At 33.2% G+C, this 26,928-nt stretch overlaps 1 protein-coding gene across 4 annotated transcripts in view; it reads right to left on the bottom strand.

Annotated features, from left to right (window-relative positions):
- The window catches only part of LOC136026833 (solute carrier family 7 member 14-like), a 334,289-nt gene that overhangs the window by 238,964 nt on the left and 68,397 nt on the right, over positions 1 to 26,928 (bottom strand). The window contains exon 1 of one of the 4 annotated variants that reach the window (XM_065703538.1): positions 7,490 to 7,677. The exons of the other annotated variants lie outside the window; for them this stretch is intronic. The gene's annotated coding sequence lies outside the window, so the exon portion shown is untranslated. Of the gene's footprint in view, positions 1 to 7,489; positions 7,678 to 26,928 lie in introns of those variants that run through there. 4 annotated transcript variants of the gene reach the window in all.

The following is a 26,928-nucleotide window of genomic DNA, read 5'->3' as shown; positions in this document are numbered from 1 at the left end:
TTCACTATATATATATATATATATATATATATATATATATATATATATATATATATATATATATATATATATATATATATATATATATATATATATATATATATATATATATATATATATATATACAAAGATACATAAACAAATCCTAAAACAAGAATAAATTAACAAGAATAGTAAAGAGAAACTCTAGCAAAGATCAAAACTTACCACAAACAAACGAAGGGTTGCCGTCCCTACCGCTCTAAGCCTTTTAATGGCTACTTTTTTTTAAATATAGTGATAATAAGAGTAAAACATTAAAAAAGTGCCTTAAAAAATTTTGTTTCGATTCTGATGGTGATGAAGTCAACTAAAACGACAGTGTTTTTCATAGATATTAATGTGATATGAAAGATGGCAATAAAATCAATGATAACGGTAATATGGCCAAATAGAGACGTCAGTAGGTTTTTCAATAAAGTGCAAAACGCGTAACAGTATTCAGAAGGCTTAAGGGTTGGAGGGAGGCACTCCTACTCCTGTTTTTTATTAATTTATGTTCGGTTCAAGTCGAACTTGATTATTCATCAATAACAATTATTAATAAGGATTTGCTTATTCATTTACATCAGTATCGGCTATCATTGGTTCGCTGTGATTATTTATTAAGTTCATTTCTATTTGTTTTTCATTAAATAGCTTTCATTGCTGCTTAAAACTTTGAATATATCTTCTTTTTTCATATGTTTTCTGCTTAAGTGTTAAAGTGTCGGATGTAAATTAAGTTTGTATGTTGCAGAAGTCAATCTGACCGTTGGCTTTGACTGTATTAAATAAAAAAAAAAAAAATTTTAAAAGAAAGTAAGGAGCGACATTAAAACTTATAACGAACAGAAATTACTTCGTATATGAAAGGGGCTACTTCCTCATCAACATCCCGCTCTTTACGCGAAATTTTTTTACTATTTGAAAAAGTAGAGTTAAGAGAAAGAGTCAGGTATATATATATACACACACATACACACACAAATATATATATATATATATATATATATATATATATATATATATATATATATATATATATGTACATATATATATATATATATATATATATATATATATATATATATATATATATATATATATATATATATATATATATATATATATATATATATATATATATATATATATATATATATATATATATATATATATATATATATATATATATATATATATATATATATATATATATATATATATATATATATATATATATATATATATATATATATATATATATATATATATATATATATATATATATATATATATAGATACATAAACAAATCCTAAAACAAGAATAAATTAACAAGAATAGTAAAGAAAAACTTTGGCAAAGATCAAAACTTACCACAAACAAACGAAGGGTTGCTGTCCCTACCGCTCTAAGCCTTTTAATGACTACCTTTTTTTTTAAAATATAGTGATGATAACAGTAAAACATTAAAAAAGTGCCTTAAAAATTTTGTTTCGATTCTGATGGTGATGAAGTCAACTAAAACAACAGTGTTTTTCATAGATATTAATGTGATATGAAAGATGGCAATAAAATCAATGATAACGGTAATATGGCCAAATAGAGACGTCAGTAGGTTTTTCAATAAAGTGCAAAACGCCTAACAGTATTCAGAAGGCTTAAGGGTTGGAGGGGGGTACTCCTACTCCTGTTTTTTATTAATTTATGTTCGGTTCAAGTTGAACTTGATTATTCATCAATAACAATTCGTAATAAGGATTTGTTTATTCATTTACATCAGTATCTGCTATCTTTGGTTCGCTGTGATTATTTATTAGGTTTGTTTCTATTTGTTTTTCATAAAATAGCTTTCATTGCTGCTTAATACTTAGAATATATCTTCTTTTTTCGTATGTTTTCTGCTTAAGAGTTAAAGTGTCGGATGTAAATTAAGTTTGTTTGTTGCAGAAGTTAATCTGACCGTTGGCTTTGACTGTATTAAATAAAAAAAACAAGTTTTTTTAAATGAAAGTAAGGAGCAACATTAAAACTTAAAACGAACAGAAATTACTCCGTATATGAAAGGGGCTTTACTCCTTAACGCCCCGCTCTTTACGCTAAAGTTTGACTCTTTGCCTTAACTCTATTTTTAAAACAGTAAGAAACTTTAGCGTAAAGAGCGGGACGTTGAGGAGAAAAGCCCCTTTCATATACGGACTAATTTCTGTTCGTTTTAAGTTTTAATGTTGCTTAATGTTGCTTACTTTCATTTAAAAAAACTTGTTTTTTTTTTTATTTAATTTTTGGACGTTTTTGAATTAATGCATGTTTTGATCTTGGCTCTCCGCACATAAATAATTAAAATGAAATTTGCATATTAATTCACTGAAACTTTGAAATTTTTAGGAGGATTTTGAGAAAAAGGAGCGAGGGAGGAGGCCTAGTTGCCCTCCAATTTTTTGATTACTTAAAATAGCAACTAGAACTTTTAATTTTTTACAAACGTTTTCATTGGTAAAAAAAATATACGTAACTTACAAATTAACTTACGTAGAGAACTTCTATATCATATGTTTTTATTGCGTATATGAGGGGGTTCAACCCTCGTCGAGGCCTCGCTCTTTACACTAAAGCTTAAATTTTGTCCCAATTCCTTAAGAATGACATCTGAATCACAAAGGCCGTAGAATAAATAGTTAAAATTACTAAAAATACTTTAGCGTAAAGAATGAGATATAACGAGGAGGTAAACCCCTCATATGCGTAATAATTTTTGTCCGTTTTAAGTTTTAATGCTGCTCCTTACTTTCAGTAGAAAAAACTTTTCATATTTATTTTTTCATTGTTTTTTTTTCAAAGAATGCTAGAAAATCCTGCACCCCCTTCATTGAAATTCTCTTTCCCCCATGAGCAGTTTCTCCATGGATGTATCCTCCCAAGTCACCCCCCCCTCAACTCTCCACCCTAAACCAAAAAAATCCCCCTGAAAACGTCTGTACACTTCCCAGTAACCATTACTATATGTAAACACAGGTTAAAGTTTGTAAATTGCAGCCCCTTCCACGGGGACTGCGGGGGAGTAAGTCGTCCCTAAAGACATATTTAATAGGTTTTTTGACTATGTTGAATAAAATGGCTATCTCAGAATTTTGATCCGGTGACTTTTGGGAAAAATGAGCGTGGGAGGAGGCTTAGGTGCCCTCCAATTTTTTGGTCACTTAAAAAGGGCACTAGAACTTTTCATTTCCGTTAGAACAAGCCCTTTCGAGACATTCTAAGACCACTCAGTCGATACGATCACCCCTGGGGAAAAAAACAAAAAAACAAACAAATAAACACGCATCCGTGATCTGTCTTCTGGCAAAAAATGCAAAATTCCACATTTTTGTAGATAGGAGCTTGAAACTTCTACAAAAGGTTCTCTGATACGCTGAAACTGGTGGTTTGATTTTCGTTAAGATTGTATGACTTCTTGAGGGTGTTTCCCCCTATTTTCTAAAATAAAGCAAATTTTCTCAGGCTCGTAACTTTTGATGGGTATAACTGATCTTGATGAAAATTATATATTTAAAATCAATATTAAAATGCGATTCTTTTGATGTAACTATTGGCATCAAAATTACATTTTTTAGAGTTTCGGTTACCATTGAGCCTGGTCGCTCCTTACTGCAGTTCGTTACCACGAACTGTTATAATTGTTGCAAAAGTTGCGTTAAATTTTAACTTGAGGATTAAGGCGTTTCTAGGATTAAACTTTTGATTCCATAACAATTTTTGAATAATATACACGAGAGAATCATCCCTGGAAAAGTTCAAAAGATAATATATGAAAGAAAATCGAATGCAAGAATGAATATTCATCAGAGGCGTTGCTCAGCTCTGTTTATTTATGACTCTTTACACTCATTTACTGGTTACTTTACGTGAATGCATACGTAATTTTCAGAAGAAAAGAGGCATTTCTGAAAATCAAATTTTATGGAACTTTTGACATTATGTTCCTGAGATTTCTTATTCAAAACCCGTTTTACAACATTAATTGACATGGTGTCTTTTGTTTTGTTTTTTAGCATTCCACTCAGTATTCATTGAAAGTTTCTATTTTACATCCTTACTCGTTTGTGAGACACTTCAGATACACCCTTTTGATAACATGAATGCGCATAGAGTCTGTTGATTAAGTTCAATAAACCCCTTAACATTCCCTGAAGATTTCAACTTTCAACTCTTAGCTGCTCCTTAAATATTGTTATGTGTGTTTAAAAACCTGGTTGCACTTAGTGTCTTTTGGTTAAGTTGAACATATCCTTCAATACCCACTAGAAGCTTCATCTTAACTCCTGTAGCTATTCCTCAAATATTGCAAATACACCTTTTTATCAATTTGGATTCACAGAACGTCCTTTGATTATTTTTTTTTTTTTTTGGTTTAGTCTCTGCATCAGCAATCAATGAAAGTGTCAACTTATTGCCCTTAGCTGTTCCTAGCGTATTGAAGATAAACCCTTCTGACAACATGAATGCCAATAGCATCTTTACACTTAGTTCAAGTTTTCCACAACATTCCCGAAAATTTTTGTATTAAGGAAGCTGTTGCTGATATATTGGAACCAAATTCAAACTCTAGCGTAAAGAGCGAGGTATTGGGGAGGAGATAGCCCATGTATATACGTAGTAATTTCTTTTCGTGTTAAGTTTCAGTTTTGTTCCTTACTTTCAGTTGAAAAAAATTGTTTTTTAATTTAATTTCTGATCGCTTTTTAAATAATGTCGGGAAATCTGGCTGTGCCTCCATGGAGAAATACCCCTCCCAATGGAACTATTCACAAGACAATTCAATCCCAGTGAAAATTTACTCTGGACAATTGTCCTTAACATATTCGCGTATAAAATTGGCACGGAAAAGAGAAAGCATGACATAAAAACTTATTGTGACTAATAAACTTATTGTTATGACATAGTTTATTAGGCCTTTCAATTATGATGAACAGAAAGGTTATCTAAAGGTAAATATTGGGCAATTTTACGGAAAAAAGGGGCAGGAGAGGGCGCCTAGTTGACCTTGAATCTTTTTGGTCAATTAAAAAGGGCACTAAAAAATTTAAATTCTCTTCCAACGAGCCCATTGCGATTATTATAGGACCACTGGGTCGATAAGATCACCTGTAGCAAAAAAAATAAAATAAACACGCATCTATAATCTTTCTTATGGCAAAAAATAGAAAATTCTACGTTTTTGCAGATAGTAGGTTGACATCTCTGCAATAAGGTTCTCTGATACACTGAATCTGATGTTGTGATTTGCATTAGGATTTTTTCACTCTTAAGGGTTGTTTTCCTCCTTTTTCGAAAATAATGCAAATCTTCTCAGGCTCGTAGCCTTTGATGGCTAACACTAAACTTAATGAAATCTATTAATTTAAAATCAGCATAATAACCCAATTCTCTTGAAATATTCATTGGTATTTAAATTACGTTTTTTAGAGTTTCAGTGACTATTGGGCGGTCTTCTGCAAATCTTCTCAGGCTCATAGCCTTTGATGGGTAACACTAAACTAAATGCAATCTATTAATTTAAAATCAGCATAATAACCCAATGCTCTTGAAATATTCATTGGCATTTAAATTACGTTTTTTAGAATTTCAGTGACTATTGGGAGGTGGCTCTCCTTACTTAAAGCTCTTTACTACGAACTGTCTGATAGCTTTGATAAACGCAATGTCTTTTTAATTTTTTTTTTCAAAATTCCTGTCATTGCCTGAAAATTTCAACTTTATATTGTAGGCTGTTCTTGAGACTTTGACATAAAGACATTCTGAAAACTTGAATGCAGACAATTTTATTGACAATTTTATTGCAGAAAAGCTCTTTCGTCAACCTCGAGTTATGATTCAGTTCAACACTTCCCTTAACAATAAACAGGAATGCTCAACTTAACACCTTTAGATGTTTTTTTTAAGTGTGCACAAATCGCCCTATTTTTATCACGAGACATAGGTTTAAGCAATTTTCCACATCTGGCCCTTTGATGTATGGCCTTGTTATGTATAGCCCTTGCATTTTGGCATGGGGGGGATATGTGGTTTCTATAGACTGGACTTTTCTACCATTTCGGACTAAAAGGCAATTTCAAAATTTTGGTCTAATGTCTGTAGTGACTATGGAGCCAAGAGTAATTATGCAATTTCTTCAACTTGGATGTGTACAGTGTCTTTTCATTTGGTTCAAACATTACCCTAAACATTACCTGGAAGTTTTAACTTAATATCCTTAGGCGTTCCAGAGATTTTGCAGAGGCCCACCTTTTCTATTAAGAAATTGTTATCTGGAATATTGGAACTTTGGACAATTTTGAACAAAAAATCTATCTTAGATTTTTAATAGAATTTTTTTGGAGGCAGCAGGGGGCCAGACACTAAAAGAAGGTAGAGGGGCCTCGTTGCCCTCAAATTCCTGTTGACTCTAAAAAAGGCTCCTAAAACATCTTCTTCCGAATCGAGTAAGCCCCCTCCAAAGTTCGCACGGTCATCGTTTCCATATGAAGAGGCTCCAGACAAAAATCGATGTTTTCTGTTGTCTATTAAATATAAAAAAACAAGTTTTTTCAACTGAAAGTAAGGAGCAACACCAAGCTGAAAACAAATAGTAACTATTACGTATCTGAGGGGGTTCAGCCCCCCTTTAATATCTCGCTTTTTACTCTAAAGTTAGAATTCCGTTCCAATTTTTTAAGAGGGACCCCTGAATCACAAATTCCATTAAAATAGAATAAATAGCTCTTTTGACAGTACTAAAATAAATTTAGCGTAAGGAGCGAGGTATTAACAGGAGGCAAAGCGCCTCATATTCTTAATAATTTCTGTTTGTTTTAAGCTTTAATTCCCCTTCATGGAAAATTCTATTTCCCCATATAAAATTCCTCCATGAAAAGATCCTCCCACGTAACGTACTCAACCTCCCCCCCCCCAAAAAAATAGAGAAATTCCCTTAAAACGTCTATATGCTTCCCAATAACTAATCCTATATGTAAGCAATGGAGAAAGTTCATAACATGCAGCCCTTCCTTCTGCGACCGTGGGGGATTAACTCATCCTCAAAGACATAGCTATTAGATTTTTCGACAATGCTGAGAAAAAAGGCTATCTCAAAATCTTAATCCGGTGACTTTATGAAAAAATGAGCATGGGAGGGGGCCTATTTGCCCTCAAGTGTTTTGGTCACTTAAAAATATAAAGAAAGAAAACAATCAAAACTGGAATTCTTAAAGGCCAAATGAAAATACTGAAGAAAACACAGAAAGTGAATATTTCAAGAGAACAACCGCCTCTCTTCTTCAGCGCGAACAAAATAACACGATCAAGGAAAAAATAAAAACCAAAAAACGAGCGCAGAAAGTGCAACAAAACCAATGAAAAAAAAAAAACACCAGAAAATTCAATAAAATTCAATAAAGGACCATATTTAAAAGAACTAAAATCAAATACCTAACAAACAATAAAGTGAATTATTCGCCAATATCCGCGATTTACACAAAATCCAGTGAACTGCCAATGACAGATACTAAGGAACAACTGAGAAATAAAAGAAAAAATTCATTCACTCAAACAAACGAAGCAGCAATTGAATAAATTGGAGAACTACGTCATCTGATTTGCCATTTTAACTATTACATTTCTTGCAGATACCTTTTGAGACCTAAGGGATTGATGATGTATTTGATAATTTGATTGTGGAAGTGGTTCAACGTTTATTTTGGGCATTACTGAAGTATCGGCTTCTCTTTGAATTAAACGAAATGCGACTCATTTATTCTTAAATCACCTGAATCTCTGTTCAAAGCTAGACCTAAATGGTGGTATTTATAAATTTCAGCAGCTTCTCTGTAGTGCTGAACAATACCTTTGTCATGCGAAATTAGGCTAGCTTAGTTAAATAAAACAGTACGGTCAAGACTATTAAATATGTATTCTGAGAGGGGAGAGTCAACATTTTCTGTTTTTTCCGCTTTTTAAGGGTATTATACCTTAACTAATAACACTAGCTCAATTAAGTACTTATTACTTAACTACCTCAATTATGAACTATATCTTAACTACCTCAATTAATAACACCCTTAACTAGAATTCTATTTTATTTTTTGACATTTTTTTTTCATTAGTTTTGTTGTACTTTCCGCCCCTGTTTTTTTTTTCCTTGTTCTTATTATTTTGTTCACACTGAGGAAGAGCGGCGGTTGTTCTCTCAACTTATTCGCTTTCCTTGTTTTCTTCAGTATTTTCATTTGACCTGTAAAAACCTCATTTTGATCGGTTTCTTTCTTTATGTTAGGTTAGGCCAATGTGGTTTCAGAAATTATCTTCGTCACTTAAAACGGGCACTATAACTATTAATTTTAGTTCAAATGAGCCCTCTCGTAGTATTCTAGGAGGACTGCGTCTATGCAATAACTCCCTGGAAAAAAACATAGAATACAAAAAAAAGAACAAATAAACACGCATCCGTGTTCCTTCTTCTGGCAAAAAAATTTAAAATTCCGCATTTTTTCTGATAGGAGCTGAGAACCTCTACAGTTGGGTTTTCTGAGACAGTGAGTCTGATGTTGTGATTTTCATTTAGATATTATCGATTTTAGGGCTGCTCCCTCTTTTCCAAAATAAGCAAATCTTTTCAGGCTCTTAACTTTTGATGGGTACGACTAAGCTTGAAGGAACTATTATATTAGAAATTGGCATATAATTCCAATTCTTTTGATGTATATATTGAAATCAAAATTAGGAGATTCGATTATTATTGAGTTGGGTTGCTCCTTAATGTCAGTTCGTTACCTTAAACGCTTTTGTTTGATGAACTTATAAACGAAATACTGAGCATTCTATAAATCAAACAGTTCGTGGTAACGAACTGTAGTAAGGAAAGACCCGGCTCAATAGTAAACGAAACTCTAAAAAAAGGAATTTTGATATTAATATATACATGAAAAGAATTGAATTTTAATGTTGATTTTAAATATATAAGTTTCATCAAATCTAGTTTTACTCATCAAAAGTTACAAGCCTAAGAAAATTTCCTTATTTTGGAAAATAAGGAAAAACACTCCCTAAAAGTCATAGAATCTTAGCGAAAATCACACCATCGCGTTCAGCATATCAGAGAACCCAACTCTAGAAGTTTCCAACTCATAAGAAAAATGTGGAAATTCGTATTTTTTGCCAGAAGACCGATCACGGGTGGGTGTTTATTTGTTTGTTGTTTTCTTCCCAGGGGTTATCGTATCGACCAAGTGGTCCTAGAATGTCGCAAGAGGGCTCATTATTACGGAAAATAAAAGTTCTAGTGCCCTTTTTAAATAACCAAAAATTTTGAGGGCATATAGGCCCCCTCCCTCGCTCATTTTTCCCCGAAGTTAACGGATCAAAATTTTAAGATTGTCAGTTTTTTCAGCATAGTCGAAAAATATAATAATTATGTTCTTGGGGCTGACTTACTCCCCAACAGTCCAAGGGGGAGGGGCTGCAATTTAAAAAATTTAACCAGTTTTTACATACGGTAATGGTTCTTGGGAAGTGTAAAGGCGTTTTCAGGGGGATTTTTGGTTGGAAAGCGGGGTTGAGAGGAGGGAGCTACGTGGGATGACCTTCCCTTGGAGGGTTTTCCCTTGGAGGAAAGTTGTTAACTGTATTATAAACTAGAAGTTTGAGAAAGAGTCAAATTTTATCGTAACGAGCGGGGCGTCGAGGAGAGAACAGTTCCTTTCATATACGGAGTAATTTCTGTTCGTTTTAAGTTTTAATGTCACTCCTTACTTTCAGTTAAAACAACTTGTTTTTCCATTCAATCTAAAATGAGAGTGTTGTGTTTAAGATACACGCCAAGTTATATCTTGAAAGGGTCTTTATTTGCTGATTATTTATGTTAAGTGTTCAAACTTTCTGTCATGGATATTTAACAACAGAAAATTAAGATGAAAAAAAGACTTTTTGGATGTTTCAATAGCCCTCACTTGGAAAAATCCTCTCATAAATTGGCTTGTTTTTTTTTTCACCTGTTATTTGAGCATCAAACATCAAGTGATGAATTTTCTGCCTAAAACTTCCCGGATCAAGAGTTTTCAAAGTAAGTTCAATTTGATTTTAAATAAAAAAAACAAGTGTTTTTAACTGAAAGTAAGGAGTAACATTAAAACTTAAAACGAATAGAAACTACTCTGTGTATGAAAGGGGCTGTTCTGTCCTCAGCGTCCCAATCTTTACGCTAAAGTTTGACTCTTTCTCTCAACTATACTTTTTAAGTTAAAACCACTTTAGCGTAAAGAGCGGGATTATGTTAGGTTAGGTTTAATCTAACCTAACCTGAACTAAATCAAAAGAAACTCTGTGCATCCAGGTATTCAAAAAGGCGTATATGCAATATCTTAGGAATGGCTATGCCACTAGCTTGGAACTTTCATGGAATGTTTAGAGAGGGTTGTGACGCATTAAGTCAAAAAGCTATGTCTGTATTCATGATACCAAACGAGCATATCGGTAATATCTCAGAAAGACCTACAAGTTGAAACTTTCTGGGAAAGCTAAACGAAATCAGAAGACACTATGCGTACCCAGTTTGTCAAAGGGCATATCTGCTAGATTGGCTATGAACGGCTATGGATATTAAGTTGAAATATTCAAATGAAGTTGAACTAAAGCAAGCAACACTATGTGCATGCATGTTGTCAAAAAGACGTAACGGCCTACGGGACCTAGTTGAGTTTTGAAAACATATTAGATGGATTATCAATTAGATTTAAAATCTTTTATTAGGGGGACCAAAAGGAGCTTAAGAAAGGATAATAAATGATTAAAAAACATTTGCACAAAATTTTCGATTCATGTTGATTTGCTTAAAATTTTCACTGACGAAGACATCTCAATAAAAAGCTTCAGAACCATGGGAACTTCAATCGGAAACAAATCTGGGTGCATTGGTTCAATCAAGTGATTTAATTTTTGTTATTCATTTTATTTTGTTTTAACTGTAAGTCAGAACTCTTTTAAAGGAATGAGCTCAAAATTCATTTTTTTAAACAAAAAAGGAGTTATAACAAAATGTAACACACTAAGATTCTTATAATAACATGGTCCGTCAATATTTGTCTATATTCAAGCTTGTAACAGGATGCAGGTTAATAATACATTAGTTCTAATGAAGATAAAAAATTACAAGAATTTTTAAGTCCTTTAATTTGATTAAGATCCTCCATGCCAATCCATCTAAAGTTCTATAATAAGACTGTTATTAAGTTTTGACGAAAAATTTACCTAAAATATAAATAGCAAGTCAAAATAATAATTCTTAAAAGGGAAGCGGAAATAAAAAAAAAAACACATTTTTGATCCAGTAAAGAAGAATGTCAATTACAAACCAACAAAAGTTAATTAAAAGAAAAGGATGATTTTTTTTAAGAAAAGTAAAGAGCTACATTAACATACAAGCTATATACAAGCTTAAAATTAACGGAAATCATTGTCAATGAATAAATGAGAACTAAAACAGAGACTACAACGAATAATAACTGCAATGAATAATCCTTACTGAACAGTTAATAAATTTACTTAGGAAAAAAAAACAATTAATCTGAATTAAAAAAAAAATAAATAGTTAATGATTTGAAAAATGATAGTCACAATAATGCTTCAACCCAAACATGGCTAGTGAAGTCAAGCGTCAGCAGACACATTACTCTCACTGGTTTATTACAACTATTAATGAAACAATTCACTAGACAAAAACAGAAAATAAAGTTTTCAAAAGTGCTTTCACTGATTCCACCAATAAAATAATTAGCAAGTTTTTATGGGGTCGATGCTTGATTTCTGGTGAAGCCAACGATGTTTGCTGAAAAAAAATGTATGACTATCCTTTCTCCAGAGCAAATTAATGTGGCAAGGCACGCATGGTTTGGTTAGTTTATGTTGAAGTTTTGCCCTGCCTGAATAAACTATTAGTATCCAGTAGAGGGGGTAGACCGCCGAAGATTGAGGCGTAAGCATGTGCAGTAAGCTTGTATTTTTAGCGAACATAATGCATCATCAACTCTATCGGCAATACTCCATAGGATTTTAGGTGTCAATCAAGGTTGTATTTTATTCCTGTTTATGTATATTTCATTCATTTTAATTGGTACTATTCTCATGGAACTAAGCTATTGAAATGGGATTTGAGTTTCTCAACCAAAATGCTAACGACACAAATATATTTTAAAGATTTCAGATAAAGATTTCAGAGTCCAAGAGGGGAGACTAAATTTTACTATTGACGCCAAGGAAATAAGCCGCAAACACTACAAATAAAAAATAAAAATAGCATAACCTGGGATAAGCCAAATGGATAGCTTCATTAAGTTACACAGCATTATAAGCAAGGATAACGGTTGCAACGAAGAAGGCATTTTGTAAATCTATATAGCAAATATATACTAGAAATTGTCCATAATAAAGTTTCTATTTATAGTTTCAGGTATACCATTAAGTCATTGTATATGTGGCTCTATTCCACTGTCTAGGACTATAGTGAAAACACAGTTAACAATGGTAGGTTATGTCTTACAGAGGATGCCAAAACACATGTTCTAGGCAAACAAAAACGGGCAAAAAAAGGCCGGATGAGGCCGAAGGACTTGGGGTGGTGTGAGATCGTTCAGATAACCTCATAATTCTAAATACTTGTAACTGTAAAAAGAGAAGAATTTGGGCATTAGAATATTATTCCTAGTTTGGTTTGCAGCATTACTCGTAGTTAGGATGATATCAAGGTTGACCTCGTTCCAAACCAAATAAAAGCGACACCAGGACTCGAACCCCTGAATTCTTAAATATCTATATATATTTAAATATTTTGAAAATTTTCTATTTTTGAATGCTTAAATAAAATTTTTCCTTGCACCAGTATAACTCAGGTGTAAATTATACATTTTAAGAAGAAATTATTCTTATGGCCACAAAAGGAATACTACTTACGGTCAAGTATTCAGAATTTTGCAGCAATTGAATAAGTTTCAATCATATGAAAAGTGAGCTCATCTGGTTTTTCCCGTTGGTTCTTACAGGGAAATCCAAAATCCTCCATATTGGGGAGATCAAGAAATCAAAAATGAAGAGATGATGTGCAACGGAACAATAATTTTTTTATATCCCACTAGTAAATAGATTCTTAGAAAAGACCGAATCTTGATTTAGCTCTAAGTGTTGAAAAAAGAACAACTCCCTTTATTTCACAAATTACTTAGACCTTTTGGTTCATTACTTAAGAAAATTTTCTTTATTCATTTGTTTGCTGGTTTAGAATCCGAAACAAAAGCCTGATTTCTCTTCATTTGGAAATTATTTATTTATTATAAAATCAATATGACTCCATTGATAGTTTCTGTAGAATATGTATTTTTAATACTTTACAAGAGAAAAATGAAATGAGACATAAAGTACATTATTCCAGAACGTATTCAATAGCTGTTTAGTCCAAAAATTGACTAACTCCATTAAATATTAACGGAAGAGTTTTTATTTATTTTTTTTTTTTTATGGTGAGGAAGGGAAATATGCTCAAATGTATTTAGGCAGGAAGCTGTTATATATATATATATATATATATATATATATATATATATATATATATATATATATATATATATATATATATATATATATATATATATATATATATATATATATATATATATATATATATACCAGGATCCTGGTGTCTTTGCCGCTGGGCCTCAGCACTCGATACGTGGCAGTCGTCTATATATGGATTCTAATTATCGCTTGTCTTCTAACCACAGACAATTTGCTGTCTTTTAATATTGCGGTCTTTTCAATGACATTTGACTGTTAAAGCAAGTCCGATGTGTCTTGGGGAAGAAAGTTAGGACTGCAGCTAGGAATAATAGCGATAAAGCTTTATGTTTAATAGATAGTAGAAGGAGTCTGACCAAGGTTTATCTGAGTGATAGATCATTCGAAAACAAAAGGAATGTAAATAAAGTATAGAAAGCATTAAAATATGAACTAAGGAGGTGTGAAGTGGGGCCATGGATAAAATTGCCGAGGATCTGGAAAATGCAGCTAGACGGCATAATAATAAAATATTATACTGGCATGTTAATAAATTGCATGGGAGTAGTCAATCCGAACTTTTCAAGTGAAACATAGGAATGGAGCCAGAGCTACTGATAAGGGAAGAGTTAAAGAGTGGTCGGCGGAACATTTTAAGAATGTGCTAAACCGAGATACAGTTGCAGGAAAAATATAGAGGAAACTGAAAAAGTTTGTAATACTTTGGATGTGAGGGAATATTTGTTTTGTGAGGAAGATTTAGCGACAGTAATAAAAGGACTAAAAAATAATAAGGCTCCAGGTGCTGATAGTTTGGTAAGTTAGTTTTTTTAAATATGGTGACTCCGAGGTTAGAAATAAGCTACTGAAGGTTATGAATATGATTTTAAAAAAAGTGAAAGTACCCAAAGATTTTAGGGAAACATTAATTAAATCACTGTATAAGAAAAGTGATAAGAGTGAGTCGTAACTATCGAGGCATTATTCTGGTTTTTGTAGGTAGCACATTAATTAGTAATATGATAGTTTTAGACTGAGAGATGCTGTAGACAAAGTTTTAAGAGGAGAACAGTGGGATAAGAGGAGAACAGTTAAGGAGAGATGTGTCGACCAAGTTTGCACTCCTTTGTTAATAATTGAGAATTGCCTTAGTTGTCGAACACCTTTTGTCCCCAGTCTTATAGATTATGAGCAAGCGTTTGATTCTGTTGATAGAAGAGCTTTAACAAAGGTCTATCCTTAAATGGTATACCAAACAAATACTTAAAGTGATTAGTGCTATATACGAGAATATTACTGCTGCGGTTAAGGTAGGGACTGAGGTTAGCAGCTGGTTTTGTATAAAATCAGGAGTTACGCAGGTTTGTGTGGTATCCCCCTTTGTATCGATTATTTTGATGGACTTTATTTTAAGGAGCACAGAAAAGGCAATGGGAGACCATGCAATCAAATGGGGAGGAAAAACTCTCCTGAACATATGTTATTCTGATGATTTAAGAATATTAGATGAAAGTTTGAGCAAATTGACTGAGCTTTTAGAGGTTTTGCGAGTTCAAGGTGTTAGAATAGGTTTGAAAATTAATGTTAAGAAGACTAAGTCACTAAGGCTAGGAATAAGTGAAGACAAAAAGTTGACTTTGGGTAACGAAAAAATTGATCAGGTGGGCAGCTTTACTCACCTTGGTAGTATTATTAGTAAAGACGGTGGGAGCAGTGAAAATGTTAAAAGTAGAATAGCCATGGCTTAGGGTGTTTTTTTTTTTTACAGTTAAAAACAGTTTGGAAGAATATGAAGATGAATCTGCGAACCAAGATTAAAATATTGGAATCTACAGTGATGACAGTGGTCAAATAGGGTTCTGAAACGTGGGTGCTCCGAAAAGCAGATGGAAATTTACTATATGTTTTCCAGAGAAGTTGCCTTTGGATTCTTCTCGGTACCCGGCTGAATGACTGTATTTCAATCAGTAGGCCGTACGGAAAATGTAATTGAATTTTGCTTTTGAGGGCTATAATGAAAGAAAGGTTGAAACGGCTTTGCCATGTTCTTCGGATGAGGGATGACAGATTGCAGAATATTATCCTTTTCGGTCAACCTTCTAGGGCTAAACGGAAAGCAGGTCGTCCTCGTCAGGTTTTGGAGGGTGAAATAATTAAAGTTTTAAAGGAAATGAAAAATTTCTGGGAGGGTGTAAAGAGGGAGGCTTTGAATAGATTGGGTTGGAGGAAGAGTATACGTAGCTCTGTTGGCCTCAGGCTTCTTGGTGCTTTGCAGAGTTATTACGAGTAGAAGTTAGTAGCAGAATATATATATATATATATATATATATATATATATATATATATATATATATATATATATATATATATATATATAATTTCAAATATATATTTTATTTAATTCAAAACCTACTGCTTTGTCTGCGCTTTTCCGAAAACTAGTGTTTTGAACAGTCTGGAAAGTATAAATAAAATTAAACTGAATGTTTGATATATAATGCTATTAATTGTTGAAAGATCATCAGTTCAAGATTTTATTTCACTGTAATTTTATTTTGATTTTCAATGTTGTAATAACTGGAAAAGAGAATATTTGTAACATGATTTGTTTTTAGTGAAGTACCAATGAGGTAGCAGGCTTTAGACTTTTACAGTTAGGAACGAGGGAAGCATCCAAACTCTTGTCAATTATCCAAACTCCTTTCATAAACAATTTTGGAAAGAACTAATAAAATTAAAAGGACAATTTGACATATAATGATAATAATTGCTGAAACCTCATCAGTTCCAAATTAAATTTTACCTTAATTTCATGTTTATTTTCAATGTTGTACTAAGAGAAAAAGAAAATATTTGTAATATAATTCATTTTCAGTAAAGTGACAATGATGCAGTAGGTTTTAGACTTTAATTAAATAAGAAAAACAAGTTTTTTTTAACGGAAAGTAAGGAGCAACATTAAAACTTAAAACGAACAGAAATTACTTCGTATATGAAAGGAGATGCTTCCTCATCAACGCCCCGCTCTTTACCCTAAAGTCTGACTCTTTCTCTTAACTCTGCTTTTTACAACAGTAAAAAACTTTAGCGCAAAGAGCGGGGCGTTGATGAGGAAGCATCTCCTTTCATATACGAAGTAACTTCTGTTCGTTTTAAGTTTTAATCTTGCTCCTTACTTTCCGTTAAAAAGACTTGCTTTTTTTAAATTTAATTTCTGAACGTTTTTGAATCAATGCATGTTTTGATTTTGGCTCTCCTCAGATGAATAATTAAAACGAAATTTGCATATTTTAATTTTTTTTTGCTAAATGGCTTTCTCATAGTTTTGATCGAATGATTTTGAGAAAAAAGGAGCGGGGGAGGAGACCTTGTTGCCCTCCGATTTTTGGTTACTTAAAAAGGCAACTAGAACTTTAATTTTTTACGAATGTTTTTATTACTAAAAGATATACGTAACTTACAAATTAGCTTACGTAGCGAACTTGTGTTTTCTCATGTTTTATTACGTATACAAAGGGGTTCACCTCCTCGTCAGAACCTCGCTCTTTACACTAAAGCTTAAATTTTGTTCCAATTTCTTAAGAATGACCCATGAATCACAAAAGCCGTAGAATAAATAGTTGAAATTACTAAAAATACTTTAGCTTTAAAAAGTGCGAGGTATTAGGAGGAGGTGAACCTATTATATGCGTAATAATTTCTGTTCGTTTTAAATTTTAATGCTTCTCTTTACTTTCAGTTGAAAAAACTTTTTCATATTTATTTTTTCGTTGAATTTTTTTTAAATAATTCTAGATAATCCTGCGCTCCCTTCATGAAAATTTTCTTCCCCCATGACAAATTCCTCCAAGAAACGTTCCCCCAACATATCTCCCTCTTCTCATCTCCTCCCCCAACCTAAAAATCCCCCTGAAAACGTCTGTACACTACTATATGTAAGCACTGGTCAAGGTTTGTAACTTGTGGCCCCTTCCACGGGGACTTTGGGGGAGTAAGTCGTCCCCAAAGACATAGTTATAAGATTTTTTGACTACGTTGAATAAAATGGCTATCTCAGAATTTTGATTTGGTGACTTTGGGAAAATAATTAGCGTGGGAGGGGGCCTAGGTGCCCTCAAATTTTTTTGGTCACTTAAAAAGGGCACTAGAACTTTTCATTTCCGTTAGAAAGAGCCCTCTTGCAAGATTCTAGAACTACTGGGTCGATACGATCACCCCTGAGAAAAAATAACAAAAAAAAGAATAAATTGACACGCATCCGTGATCTTCCTCTGGCAAAAAATACAAAATCCCACATTTTTTAGATAGGAGCTTGAAATTTCTACAATAGGGTTTTCTGATACGCTGAATCTGGTGGTGTGATTTTTCGTTAAGATACTATGACTTTTAGAGGTTGTTTTCCCCTATTTTCTAAAATAAGGCAAATTTTTTCAGGTTCATAACTTTTGATGGGTAAGACTAAACTTGATAAAACTTATATATTTAAAATCTGCATTAAAATGCAATTCTTTTGATGTAGCTATTGATATCAAAATTCCATTTTTTTTTAGTTTTGGTTACTATTGAGCAGGGTCGCTCCTTACTACAGTTCGTTACCACGAACTGTTTGACAGTGAGAGAAGGAAGTAAAACCAAAAATCCTGTTTGCAAAGACTTTTGTTCGTTTTAAGCTTGATTTGTATAACCAATGTAAGTTTCACTCGTTTTAAGATTTATTTACTTGTTTATCTTAGCCCTTATTGTATGTTTGTTCTCTTCGATTGTTTACTTAGTTTCTGTTTGTTTTGGATTTCATTTATACTTCATCAGCACAATATTTTAGTTCGTTTTAAGCTTGATTTGTATATTCAACTTCTGCTTTACCCATTTTAATAATATTTATTCATTTATATGAGTACCTGTTGTATGTTTCTTTGTTACTATGATTGCTTATTTAATATCTATTGATTTTGGGTTTAAATTATTCTTTAATAGTAATTTCTGAGCTTTTGGAGTTAGAACTTTTGCAGTTTTCTATTTTTTCTAATCTTAAGTTTAATATAGCCTTTATTATCCTTTAAAAACTTTTTTTTCGGAATTAATTTTCAGTTAATTTCTGTTCGATTTGATTGATTCGATTTGACTTTCAAGTTTTTCAAAAATAACTATTTCAAAATAATTTTTTAGGTCAAAACAAATTAACAGTTTTGGCAAAAAATAGAAAAGTTAAACTGAGTATTTGATATATAATGATATTAATTGCTGAAAGCTTACCAGCTCAAGATTTTGTTTCACCAAGAACCGATTTTAAAGTTTTAACGCTTCTAGGCCCAAGTGTTTTTGCCACTTTGTTTTTGCAAGATTTTCAAGGAAATCTTCAAAATTTCGGAATTAGAGAAAGCCACGGGCCTAGTGGGCCTATTGCTAAATCCTTGTATGGTTTCACTGCAATTTTCATTTTATTTTCAATTTTGTGATAAGCACAACACAGAATATTTCTAATATAATTCATTTTAATAAAGCACCAAACAGGCAGTAGGGCTTTTACTTTTACCATTAGGGAAACGGGCAGTAGCAATACTATTTTTTTGTATTGAAGAAGTTTTGGAAAGAGCTACTAAAACTAAACTGAGTTCCCGTGAGTCTTGAAATAGAAAATTGCTAATAATTTTTCCGTTTTTTCTTCTTTTTTTGGGGGGGGGGGGGGTGAGGAAGGGGATTTTGTCAGCTCTCATGATTTTTGAATGAAATATCATTAATAATTTTCTTTTCTAGGGGGGGGTTGGCTGGATCGAGCCATGGAGGGAGGACCCGGGGTCGGCTCTCATAATTCATCATTGATAGTTTCTGGGGGGAGAGTAAGTATTATCGGGTTATGCAGGACCAGGGGTCGGCTCCCATAAATCTTGAAATAAAATATTATTAATAAATTGCTGGTTTACTTTTTTTGGGAGGGGGGGGGGGGTTCGGTTCATGAAAGTCCAGGGAAGAGTTGCCATAATTTTTGGAATAAGAAATTGCTATGAGGCTTTTTTGGGGTTTTGAGCCATGCAGATAAGGCCAGGGGTGAGCTAACTTAAGTTTTGGAATCAAATATCAGTATTTAGTTTTTTGAGTGGGGCTTATGCTTCTCTGATCTTTGAACTATTTTCAAAACCCTCCCATAAGAACCTCATATGCTCCCTAATAGCATATAACACTTGCCCCAGGGCTCTGGGGATTTGTGTTGATCCTGGAGCTTTTGTTCTATCTTTTGACTTATTTAAAAAAAATGACTTTCTCAAAAATTCGATCAAATGAATTTGAGGTGGAGAAGGCAGGAGGGCCGCATGTCCTCTCATCCCTTTTGACTCTTAAAAAGGCAGCTATAGCTTTCAATTTCCAATAGAATGAGCCCCAGATGAAGCTATTCGATAGTTCCTTCCATAAAAACTGTATATGCCCTTGGGTTCTTGGGGGATGTGTCAACCCCAGAGGTTTTACTATATGATCTTGGTCTATTTATATGATCTTGGCCAAAATTAAAATCTTGAAATTTTGATCGGACGCATTTGGGAATAAGACGGTTGGTGGGGGAGGGGGCTAGTTGTATCCAGATCACTTTTGACTTCTAGTCATTCGAGTCTCTTCCGAAGTTTACCTTTTCCATAAGAACATTATATACTTCCAGTCATAATTTGCAATCCTTCCCCTAATTCTGGGGGGGATTATCTTAACTCCGAGCTTTTTGTTGTCTGACTGTTGGACTTCTTAAAAAATGGCCATCTTAAAATTTTGACTGAAATTGTTTGGGGAAAAGGGTGTGTGTGTGAGGGGGGGGGGGGGGGGGTTAGATGTCCTCCTTTTACTTTTGACGGTTAAAGAAGTAACTGTAATCATTCAATTCAAACAAATGAGCCACCCTTTGAAGTTTATACGACCACTCCTCACATGCTAACCTTAAATGCCCCCTGTGCATCCCATTGGCTCTGTGGAGGGGGGGGGGGGGTTGTGTCAAACTCTGAGTTTTTGTTATTTTATTTTTAAACTATTTTTAACAAAAAGGCTATCTTTTACTTTTAATCGGATGCATTCAGAAGAAAAAGGTCATGGGGGGATTGTAGCCCACCAATCACTTTTGGGCACTTGAAATTCCAATTTACAATCAAATTATAACCCTCTGAAGCTTATGCTACCATCATTTCCATAAAAAACCTTATATGCCCCTGGGATATATCTTACAACATTTGCCCATAGGTTCTAGAGAGGGGAGCTGTGTTATCCCTGGAGTTTTGTTATTTTGATCGGATGTATTTAGGAGAAAGCAGGTTTGGGGGGGGGGGGTGGCTAGTTGCCATTGGATCACTTTTGACCCTTAAAAAGGAACAAGAACTTCGAATTTTAATCATTTCAGTCCGCTCTGAAGTTTATACGACCGTTTTTCCATAAAACCTGATGTACCCCCGGGGCACAAGTTACTACCCTTAGTTCCACCGTGCTCTCGGGGGGAGGTAAGTGGACCCTTTAAGTTTTTTATTTGATTATTGGACTATTTAAAAGAAAATGGGTATCTCAAATCTATTGGATGTATTTAAGGAAAAGAGGGTGTAGGAGGGTGGGGGGTAGATTCCCTCCAATCTCTTTTGACTCTTGAAAAGGTAACTCAAAGTCCAATCGAAGGATCTATCTCTGAACTTTATTCTATCATCTCTTAAATAAAAACCTGATATGTCCCTGGAGCATAAACTGAAACCCTTGCCACTGGACTCTGGGGCGTTTTGTCCACCCTGGAGTTTTTGTTATCTGATGTTTGAACTATTTTCAATAGCATATCATTCTCAAAATTTTGATTGGCTGGGCTTGGGGAAAAATAATGGGGGGCTAATTGAGCTCTGATCTCTTTCGACTCTTAAAAAGTGAACTAGAACTTTTAGTTCCCGATCAAATGAACCCCTTCAGATGTTTATACGAGCAGCTCTTCAATAGAAATCATATACGCCCCGGGGCATAACTTACTTCGCCTTGGTCCTGGGGGGTTGTGACCAACCCGAATTTTTCGTAATCTAATCCTTGAGCTAAGACTTAAAAAAAATTCGGATGTATTTGGGGAAAAAAGTGCGTGGTGGCAATTTGCCCTCTGATCACTTTTGACTTCTAAAAAGGGCACTATAACTTCCAATTTAGGTATGGAAAATAAACAGTGATGAAGACTACAAAGGTCCTGGATGAGCTTCGTTTAATTTAAAGATGCTAGAGCTGTTTTAAATACTTTTTAAAACATTATTAGTTTTAATTTTCACATTTTAATGTAAGTTTATATATGCAAATATTTTTTCTGGTGTTGTACTGAAGACGGACTTTGGACATAGGGCCAAAATATCCCCCGAATTGAATTCAAATGTATTGGAAAAAAAAGAAAAAATCCCTATTGTTTCTAAGTTGTGTTTGCTTGAACTTCCGATTTACAATTGAACGGGAGCTTTCGAAGCTAGTATGACCATCCCTTCCATATGAAGTAGCTCTGGGAGAAAAATTAGAGCCATATAGCTTTGAGATTGGTTGGGGAGAGGCTAGTTGCCACCGGATCACTTAAATCTCAAAAAGGGAACTAGAACTCTCAATTTTGAATTATTTGAGTCTTCTCCGTGGTTTATCAGACCATCTTTTCAGTAAAAACTTTATATGCCCTTGAGGCAAAAGTTAAAACTTCCCCAGGTTTGGTGGGGGGAGGTGTTATGTTAACAGCAAAGGTTTGTCATCTAATCATTGGACTATTTCAAACAAAATGGCTGTCTCAAATTTATTTAGAGAATAGAGTAGGGGCGGGCGGGGGGGAGGGGGTTGCTAATGACCACAGATCACTTTTGATTACTTTTAAAATGGTAAATAAAAATTTCAATTTCCAATCAAACGTCCATCTTTGATATTTATACAAGCATCCCTTACATTAAAGCTTATCGGACCCTTGGGCTTAACTTAAAATACTTCTCCCAGGGGTCTGGGGGGTTGTGTTGATCCCTGATTTTTGGCTATTTGATCTTTAAACTTTTTTGAATAAAATGTCTATCTCAAAATTTTGCTCAGATGCATTTGGAGAAAAAGTGCTTTGACGGGGAGAGCTAGTTGTCCTACAATCACTTTTGAATCTTAATAAGAGCACTAGACATACTGATTTACAATCGGATGAACCCCCTCAAAAGTTTATATTACCATCTCTTCCATATAACCATATATGCAACCGGGCCATAATTTACAACACTTGCCCTCAGGTTCTAGTAGACTGTGTTATCCCAAGAGTCTTTGCGACATAATCTTTGGTTTATTTTGAATAAAATGGCTATATAAAAATTCGATTAGACACATTTGGGGAAAAAAGGTTTGGTGGGGAAAGAGGCTAGTTGCCATCAGATCACTTTTGACTCTTAAAAATGGAATTAGAACTTTGGTTAGATGCCCTCTGATCCCTTATAAATAGGTAATTAAAACTTTCAATTTCCAATCAAATGAGCCACCTGTAAATCTTATACGATCTCTCCTTACATAAAAGCCTTATGTGTCCCCTGGGCACAACTTAAAACTCTTGCTCCCAAGCTATGGGGATTTGAGTCTACCCTGGGTTTTTTATCTGATGTTTGAACTATTTTTAACAAAATGACAATCTCATAATTTTAGTGGGGGAAAAAAGGGCTTGGGGGCTAATTACCGTTCGATCTCTTTTGACTAGAACTTTCGATTTCTAATCTAAATAACCCTCTTTGAAGTCAGGACCCCAGACTCTGGGGGATTGTATCGACCCTAAAAAGTGAATTAGAACTCATAATTTTTATTCAAATGAGCCTTCTTCGAAGTTTATACGAGCATCCCTTTTATGTGAACCTTATATGTCCCTAGTGTATAACTTACAACGCCTGTCCCCGGGTCCCTGAGAGTTGTGTTGACCCCAGAGTTTTTTTATATGATCTTGGAGCTATTTTAACAAAATGGCTCTAAAATTTTTATCGGGTGTATTTGGGGAAAAAGGGCGTAGGGGGGACTAGTTGTCTTTCGATCACTTTTGACTCTTAAAAAGAGCACTACAACTCCCAATTTCAAATCGAATGAGCCCCCTTTGAAGTTTACATGACGAATCGCAGATGAAGCACCTCTGGGAAAAAATAATGAATAAATAAAAAAAAATGTATTGGAGACAATTTTATAGTGTGCCTCTGATTACTACGATTAATTATAGTTCATTTTGCATCTCCATATATTTTAAATGTGTGCTTGTTTAGTTTTTTCTTCCTCAAATATTTCAAAGGCAAATTGTCAACAGCACTTTAAAGTGGTTTTTCCCAACTTCTTTGCCACAGTCAATATAATAGCTTTAATTTAATAAAAAGCAATGCGAAATAAAAAATTTTATTTCTATATCCAGGGAAAATCCACAGTTGTAGATTGGATGGCCATAAAAAGTTGTAGGACCGTTCGTTCAATCGTAATTTATGGGCTGTAGTTTCCTTTTCTCAGAGTCATCGTAATTGAAAAATGAACGTGTTTCACCTTGTTTATCGGCATTATATATGGATTTGTACTTGTCTAACTAAGGGATCTAATTTCTTATGATATTGGGCCCAATTCTCTCATAACATCGACATCCATAAATTTGCATAAAAAGCTATAAGTATGTTATACCTATTTTGAGTCTAGTCATTCGGGGATTATTTAGAGGATGATTATCAGTGACTAAATACTAGTTAAGAATATAAGAGTTGAAAATGTTACTGAGAAATATAAGAGCTGAAATGTGCAACATTATATATATCTTCAGTACATGTATATCTTCAGTAGAAGTTTCCCATAAATTGGGCGTACCTGACCTTGCCGAAATCTGAGGCATAACTGAATTTTCAATCAGTACGGCTGGAATACCATGAGAAGGATCCGAGAACCTCTCTAGTCTATATTAGTATATGCATACATATTTTATCTCTATCGGATCATGGACATTCAAAGACTATTTTGAGAATAGTCCTTAATTATTAAACTTTTATCATTTAAACACCTTAAGGCAGCCAGATTATTGTTTCAAATTAAAGCACGCTGAGCTCAATGAATAAAATTTCTGAGTCGGATCATTAAAAAAAACTGGCTATATAGCATCAATATCTATTGTTATTAAGGGCAAGGGCAGTTTTTTGCACAATAACTATATTTATAAAAAAAAATTTTTTTTGGTATTATCATTGGAAAATTTTTTTAGTTTTCTCCCCGACAGACCTTTACCCTGGTCCAGGTTTTTAACCTGATATTGTTAATTATTGGTGAGATGGCACTTATGCAAATTTCATGTTCTTTCATCTTTTTGCTTATGTATTTATTGACCTATTGACCTATTGACCTTGGCATGTTTTCTGGACTTTGATTGTTGGATTTTGATTTGGATGTTGGTTTGTTTTGGATTTATTTTCAATAACTTTTTATGCAACAAAACACAAATATTAGCCTCGGAACTCGGAACGATTTTTTGAAAGTTAGTAAGTGTAAGAGTCGTTGTTTTCTTTGCCAAGATCATTTTGTCCCACGGACTTCTGTTAAAAGTACATTGTATAATAAAAATTTTGCATGCAAGTTACGTGGTAATGTTAATTGTAGAACAACCAATGTAATTTACCTATTAGAATGTAATAAATGCTGCCTACAATATGTGGGGGAAACAACTAATAATATATATAAAAGATTTTCTGGACACAAGACAACAGTTAATAATGAAAAAACTAATAACTATCTAGTTCAACATTGTAGTAATGGTAAATGTTCCATATCAGATATAACTGTCACAATTTTAGAAAATTTAGAATTAGAAAATTTAAATAAAGAAGAGAAGAATAATAGACTACGTAAACAGGAGGATTTCTGGATCTATACTCTTGGTACAGCTTATCCTTTTGGGTTAAATGATCGTGTAGCAAAATATGGTGACATGTCTCATGTTGTTGTTAAATGTATTGATGGTTTTATGGACCATCCTTCTTTTACTTGTCCTACCAAACGTAAAAAACGATCGAGAGGACATAGGAAAAATAATAGAAAAAATGAATTAGATGTACATATGCTTTCTATAGATCTATGCCAGCTACTTGAATCTAGGGGTATGATTTCTGTAATAAAGTGTCTAAATAATTTATCCAAGAGGAATTTAATCAAACTTTTCTGGATTGTGAAGAATAATACAGCTCTTGATTATAATTTTAAAGTAATATGTGATACAATTTGCATTCTATCTAAAACGAAATTTATTTCAAAAAAGAAAAAGTTCGATAAGATTAGTAATAAGGATAACAGATTATATTTACCTATTAATTTTACTTGTAAGCAGATTGAAGATATTAATTTACCAGAAATTTTAAATCAGCGGCATGTGAAACAGGCCCTTCCTAGTAATTTAAATTATAATGATAGTCCAGTTTTAACTTATAAATTTTCAAAAACTATTGGGCAAATTATTTTTAATTATAATTTAATACTAAAAAAACTAGATAGCGATATAAATTGGAAACCGGTTTGTAATTGTAAGCAACTTGGCCCATTTGTAAATCCTACTTACAAACATGTTATAACAGGGGACTTGTCAATAATAAAGCAAGATGATCTTCAAATTATAATGAATAAAGGGGTAAATTTCCGTCTTTCTCATCATCTGAAACCATCGAGTGTTCTTGATGGCTTGGAAAATGATTTTGATTTATTTATTGATAAGTGGTGTAAGAAAGAGAATAAAAATAAAGAGAGTTTTCAAAGTTGGAAGAATTTAATTATTAGTAGAGTAAGAAATAAAATATATTCTAACTTAAAAAATAGTAACACTAAATCATTATTTTATAATGCGAAGATTAAACAAGCAATTGCTAATCTAAAGAATGAATTTGTAATTGTGCCAGTGGATAAAGCTAATAATAATTTTGCCATAATTTGTCAGAAGCTGTATTGTGATATCTTAAAAAGGGAGTTAGGCACAACTAATGTTTATGAAAAGGTAAATATAGAGGATGAGAATTTAATTGAAAAGACTGAAGAAATACTTTTTAAAAATTTTAATATTAAAATAAATGACAATGATAAAAAGTTCCCTTTCCTATATTGGACTGTAAAATTTCATAAGAATCCCCCTAAACCACGGTTTATTGCTGGAGCAGCTAAATGTCCAACCCGCATTGCTGCTACTGACCTCTCTTTAATTTTAAAGGAAATTGTAAATAAACTTAAAACCTATTGTTCTGGTATTAAAAAATTTTCGAATTTTAATCCATATTGGAGTGTTAATAATTCACTGCAGGTGATAGATTCTTTAACAATGGTTTCAGCTAAAAGAATTGAGTCTTTCGATTTTGCGACAA

The sequence above is a fragment of the Artemia franciscana genome, chromosome 5 (assembly GCF_032884065.1).
Source record: "Artemia franciscana chromosome 5, ASM3288406v1, whole genome shotgun sequence".
NCBI classification, from domain to species: Eukaryota; Metazoa; Arthropoda; class Branchiopoda; order Anostraca; family Artemiidae; genus Artemia; species Artemia franciscana.
This window is presented reverse-complemented; position numbering and strand designations above follow the sequence as displayed.